The sequence below is a fragment of the Petaurus breviceps genome, unplaced genomic scaffold (assembly GCF_028583685.1).
Source record: "Petaurus breviceps papuanus isolate PSGF00001 unplaced genomic scaffold, PetGlider_PUasm1.0 156, whole genome shotgun sequence".
Lineage (NCBI taxonomy): Eukaryota > Metazoa > Chordata > Mammalia > Diprotodontia > Petauridae > Petaurus > Petaurus breviceps.
Window position 1 is genome coordinate 4,516,550 of NW_027185720.1, and position 6,432 is coordinate 4,522,981.

Here is a 6,432-nt window from a genome sequence, read left to right on the forward strand (position 1 = left end):
TGGCCCCAAATTACTGACAGGATAAGTAGCTCTCCTAGGGTAACATAGCCCTTATATTTCAGGGGCAGTACTTGAATTTTGGTTTTCCTTCCTTTGAGGATGAATATCTATTCTTTATGCCATGCCACACAGATAGATAGATAGACAGATAGAGATATATAAATACAAATATAGATGGATAGATGAGTAGATTAGGTGAAACAATTAAGTACTTCATTTGAAAATTTTTGTATAGTTTAATAATAATGACATCAGATGTTAATCAGTAATCAACTAAATCATATTATTGTTTTATTGTCAAAATTTGTAATGACTCACATTTTTAACTAATTGGGAACCGAATCTTTATTTAAAAATGCTTTTAAGTGAAATTGATTAAAAAGGAGGACTCTCGGCTATAGTTGATTTTTAATTACTCTGTATTATATACATATATATTTGAAATTTTTAACCAATTGTTTCTTTTAATTCCCCACAATGGTAATTTCTTACTATGTCCCCATCCTTAACCCTTAACCAGGTCCTTACTGAGCCAAACCACCCAGGAGGCATTCTGACTAATGTGGTTGAGGGGAAGGGCAACAAGAGAGAAAAGAATTGGTTTGAAACAGGGAAGAAATGAGAAAAGGAGCCATCAGTCCCCCACCTGCAGCTATGTGTTGTGTTCCCTAAGGCGATGGTCAGTGTTTGGAGCAGGCAGGGGAGAGATGTGGTGGGGCAGTGAGAAGGGAAGGATCTGGCTACTGCTGGCACATGCTGGTAGCCTGCTTTCACTTCTTGCCTTGGGCTGCCACAGCCTCCATGGCTTTGTGAACTATCTCTTCATCCCTGAGGAACTACATGGGCTTGACGGGTTTCAGATTCTTGTCCACCTCATCCATGATGGGAATGCCAGTGGGCAAATTCAGCTCCATGATTGCTTCTTCAGACAGACCCTCAAGATGTTTGGCAATCCCTCTAAGAATATTGCCATGAGCTTAAATCGGGACACGTTTTCCTTCTTTGATCTGGGGGACAATTTCCTCATTCCAGAAGAGTAGAGCCAGGGCAATGATGTCTTTAAGGCTCTCACAGGAAGGCAGCTGATCCTGTCAGATCTGCATAGTGACAGTCCTTGCTGATGTTGCTGTAGAAGGTGTAATTGGGCTCCATTGGAGGTGCGGGATGTCACAGGATCGGCGCCAGGCCTGCACCTGGGCCTCACCATGCTTAGCAGCTGTCTGTGCTTTGTTGAGGCCTGTCAGACCTCCATAGTGCCACTCATTGAGTCGCCAACTGCTCACTACAGGCAACCGCATCTGGTCATTGGCATCTAGTACTGTCCAAGGGGTACGAATCACTCCCTCCTGGACAGAGGTCTAGCAGATATCAAATTCATAGCCAGCATCTTGCAGCGCTTGGCCTTCTCATGCCCGGCGGGGCTCAGGTACCAGCCGCTGAAGCGGTTCTCCAGGTTCCAGGTGCTCTCTCCATGCCAAATCAGCACCAGCTTGTAGGCGGCCATGGCGGGGCAGAAGCTAGGGACAGCGGGGATCGAAGAGACCTACTCTGTATCATTTAAACAGAAAAATAAATTTGAGGAAAAGAGTCAATAATTTAGAAATCATTCACACATGACTATAAAAACATTCATATTTAAATTGGAAGAAATGTGTGTCTGATATTTTGGGAATTGTCACAGATTCAACCAAATTTGTAAAACCACATGAAAAAAGATAGTAAACAACTGAAAAAAAAACTTTTTATAAACCTTAAAGCACAATTTAAAAGCCAGATAAATTGAATATTATTTTAATTTCAAGCATGGAAGACAGTAACAGTAGACAGTACATAGTAAACATTCAAATAGTAGAAAGAACAGTGTATTTCAAATCAGAAAGTCTGGATTCAAATTCCACATTTGTATCTTACTACCAATGAAACCTTGGACAAGTTATTTAATATTTAGGCTTCATTTACCTCAGATATACCATGAAAAGTTTGCATTAGAATGATGACCAAGAAAGTCCCCTCCATATATAAATATATGATCCAACAAACTCTTGCTGCATATGGAAAATTAGTTAAAATTAATTTTTCTTTTCATCAAAAGACCCTTATACATAATTTTTATGCCATTTCTGTGGGTTTGAGAATTCTGCATGCAAGTCAATATATCCTTTCAGTTAATTTTTTAAAACATGACTACAAAAAGCTCACACTCAAGTATTTTATAGAAAATTGATTTGAGTTTTAGGTAGATACTTTTTATCATATCAAAAAGGTTACTTTGATGCCAATACTTTGTAAGAATTGTAGAATAAGTATTGTATTTTCTGCATTTATTAATACAAAATTTTTGTGTGTATATGTATCTATTTATACATACATACACATATTTGTTTTACATGCATTGTGTTGTTTTCTCAATGTGGCACCATCTTTATGTACGTCTGTCTCTGAATCACTCCCCCAAAGGATGGCTACTAGTTTCAAGTTGTAGGCTTTAGCCTCTGAGTCTGCATTTATGAAAATACACCTTACAAATAACCCAATGGTTCATTTCATCTTAACTCTCAGGATACACAATTAGCTCAAAGAAATCATTTGCTAACATAGTGTAGTAAGAATAGTAGATAAAATAGTATTTCTCCCCATGCACCTTAGATATATTCCCACACATACACATAATGACAACCATCTATGTGGTCGTCTCTGTGTGGGTAAAAACTTAAAATACAATTTGTCAGTCACACATTTTAGGAATGTATGTTTCTAAGGCAACCCACAAATCTAAACCCTTACTACTTTTCTCTCTTAATATACTCATCAAACAGTATTTCTTGAGATCACAGCTAGCTTTCTTCTTTGTGGTCAGAGTTTCTACTTGAATCTGCTAATGGCCTTGAGTGACTATCTTTCTGTCTTAATATTTGCCTCTACTATGTGCATCTCATTTCCATAAAATTTTACTTGAATTTTTTGTGCATCTATTGGGATAATCATATGAGTTCTGTTAATGCTGTTATTGATATGGTCAATTATGATGATAATTTTTGGGCTGGCTAGGTGGCGCAGTGAATAGAGCACTGGCCCTGGAGTCAAGAGGGCCTGAGTTCAAATCCAGGCTCAGACACTTAACACAAAAACTAGCCGTGTGACCTTGGGCAAGGCGCTTAACCCCAACTGCCTTCCAAAAAGCAAAAAAAAAAAAAATATTATGATAACTTTCCTAATATTTAACCAGCCCTGCATTCTTGGTATAAATCCTATCTGGTGACAGTATGTTATCCTCATGATAAGTTGCCATGTTTTCTTTGCAAATATTTTGTTTATTAAAAAAAACAATATTAGGGAAATTGGTCTATAGTTTTCATTTTTCTGTTTTTTTCTTACTGATTTAGGTATCAGCACCATATTTATGTCTTAAAATAAATTTGATAGGACTCCTATTTTTCTGAATGGTTTGTATAGTATTGGGATTAACTTTTCTTTTAATGTTTAGCATAATTCATTTGTAAATCCATCAGTTCATTGATGGTTGTCAATCTCTCCCCCACCTCTAAAAATAAGGTTATTTAAGTACTTTATTTACTCTTCTGTTAATCTGGGCAACTTATATTTTTTGATAAATTTTCATCTATTTTACTAAGATTGTCAGATATATTAGAGTATGGTTGGGCAAAATAGATCCTCCTTATTGCTGTAATTTCCTCTTCATGCTGAATTCACCCTTTTTATTTTTGATGCTAATAATTTGGTTTTCTCCTTTCTTTTAAAAAAATAAAATTAAAGTTTTATCTGTTTTATTGTGTTTTTTCCCCATGAAACCAGCTCTTTTATTTATGTGTTCAATGGTGTTCCACTTTCAATTTTATTAAACTCTTCTTTGATTTTCAGAATTACTAATTTGGTATTTAATTAGGGATTTTTAGTTTGCTCTTTTTTTAAAGCTTTTTTTGGTTGCTCATCCAATTTATTGATCTTCTCTTTCTCTATTTCACTCATGTATGGGCATTTAGAGAATTGAAATTTCCCCTAAGAACTGCTTTGGTTGCAGTATTATCATTCTCTTTGAAGAAGTTATTTGTTTTTTTCTGATTTGTTGTTTGACCCTTCTTATTCTTTAGGATTAAATTATTTAATTTCCAATTAGTTTTTAGCCAGTTTTTTCATGACCCTTTATTATAAGCAATTGCTACTGAATCATGGTCTGAAAAGTTGCATTTAATTTTTTTCACCTTTCTGCATTTCATTGTCAGCTTTTATGCCTAATGCATGGCCAATTTTTGTTTAGGTGCTATGTACCACTGAGAAAAATATATATTCTTTTCTATTCCCATTCAATTTTCTCCAGAGTTCAATTATATCTAACTTTTAAAATATCCTATTCACTTCCTTAACTTCTTTTTCTTATTTTGGTAGTATGATTTCTGAGAGGGGGAGGTTGAGTCCCCTGCTAATATAGTTTTTTTTTGTCTATTTTTTCCTGTAACTCACTTAACATCTCCTCTAAGAATTTGGCTTCTGCACCACAGGTTGGGTATATGTCTTGTATTGATATTACTTCATCCTTCATGGTATGTTTCAGCAAGATGTAGTTTCCTTCCTTAACTCTTTCAATTAGATCTAGTTTTGCTTTTGCTTTTCCTGATATCAGGATAGCTATCCCTCTTGTTGTTTGTTTTTTACTTCATGTAAGGCATATACTACTCCAGGCTTTTACATTTACTGTGTTTGTAATCTCTCTGCTTCACGTGTGTATCTTGCAAACAACATGTTATAGGATTATGGCTTTTATTCCACTCTGCTCTCCACTTCCATTTTGTGAAGAGTTTATGTTCCAATTATGATTACTAACTGTATTTCCCTCCATCCTATACACACCCACCCTTATTTATGCTTTTCTCTCTTCTTTCATCCTGTCCCTCCTCACTACTATTTTGCTTCTGACCACAACTTCCCTCAATTTGCCCTCCCATCTATCAGCCACCCATTTATTTTCCCCTTTCCCATCCTATTTCTTCCCTGCCTTCTATGACCCCCCTCATCCCTTTTCCCCCATTTTCCAGAGTCAGTCAAATAAAATCAAAAGTATGAAAAAACAGAAGAAAATGTAAAATACTTCATTGGAAAAAAAACTGACCTGGGAAATAGATCCAGGAGAGATGGTTTAAGAATTTTCGGACTACCTGAAAGCCATGATTAAAACAAAACAAAACAAAACAAAACAAACCAGGAGAGCATCTTTCAAGAAATAACCAAGGAATACTGCCTTGCTATAGTAGAACCAAAAGACAAAATACTTACTGAAAGAATCCAATGACCACCTCCTGTAAGAGATCTCAAAATGAAAACTCCCAGGAATATGAGAATATTATAGCCAAAATCCAGAACTGTCAGACCAAGAGAAAATACTGCAAACAGCAGAAATAAAGAATTCAAATATCAAGTGGCCACAGTTAGGATTACACAGGAATCAGCAGGTTCTACACTAAAGGATCAGAGGACTTGGAATATTATGCTGCAGAAGGCAACAGAGTTTGGATTACAAACAAGAAGAACTACTCAGAAAAGATTGAGCATAATCTTTCAGGGGAAAAGTGGATATTCAATGAAATAAGGACTTTCAACCTTTCTAGATTAAATGAACAGAGCTGAACAGAAAATTCACTCTTCAAATACAAGAGTCAAGAGAAGCATAGAAACATAAACAGGAAAGAAAACAACAAAAAACAACATGTTATTCAAAAAGAGCAAACAGTTTTACACCCCTACACGGGAAGATGATACCATAACTTTTAAGATATGTGTCTCTATTAGGGCAGTTCAAAAGAGTATACCTAGATAGAGGTTGTGATTATATCTTAACTCTGATATGATGATTAAAAAGTGAAAAAGGGAGATTACTGAGAAAAGAAAAAAAGGGGGAGGTAGAATGAGGGTAAATTATATCACTTAAAAACATGAAAGACTAATTATATTAGAGGGAAAAAAGAGCATGTATGAGCATTATTTGAACTTATTCTCACTGGATTTGATTCAGTTGTGTAGAGAAATCCATAGGAAGTAGGAGGGAAAAGGGAAAAAAAAGGAGGGTGGGACTGATAAAAGGCAGGGCAGATTTGGGAAGGCAATGGTGAAAAATAAAAATAGTGGTGAGGGAGCACAGAGTAAAAGGACAGAGAAAAATCTAAAAAGGGGGAAAATGGAATGGAGGAAAATACAAAGTTGGTAATCGTAACTGTTAATGTGAATGGGATGATCTATCCCATAAAACAAAGGTGAATGGAAGAGGGGATCAAAAACCAGAATCCTGCAATATGTTGTTCCAAGAAACACATATGAAGGAGAGAAACATACACATAGTAAATTTAAAAGACTGGAGCAGAATATATTACTTTTCTGCTGATATTAAAAAAGGTAGGGGTAGTTATCCTGATCTCTGACAAA

At 35.7% G+C, this 6,432-nt stretch overlaps 1 pseudogene; it reads right to left on the reverse strand.

The window, feature by feature from the left end:
• Positions 1 to 425: 425 nt before the first annotated feature.
• Positions 426 to 1,505, reverse strand: LOC138156725 (phosphoglycerate mutase 1-like; annotated as a pseudogene).
• Positions 1,506 to 6,432: the final 4,927 nt, after the last annotated feature.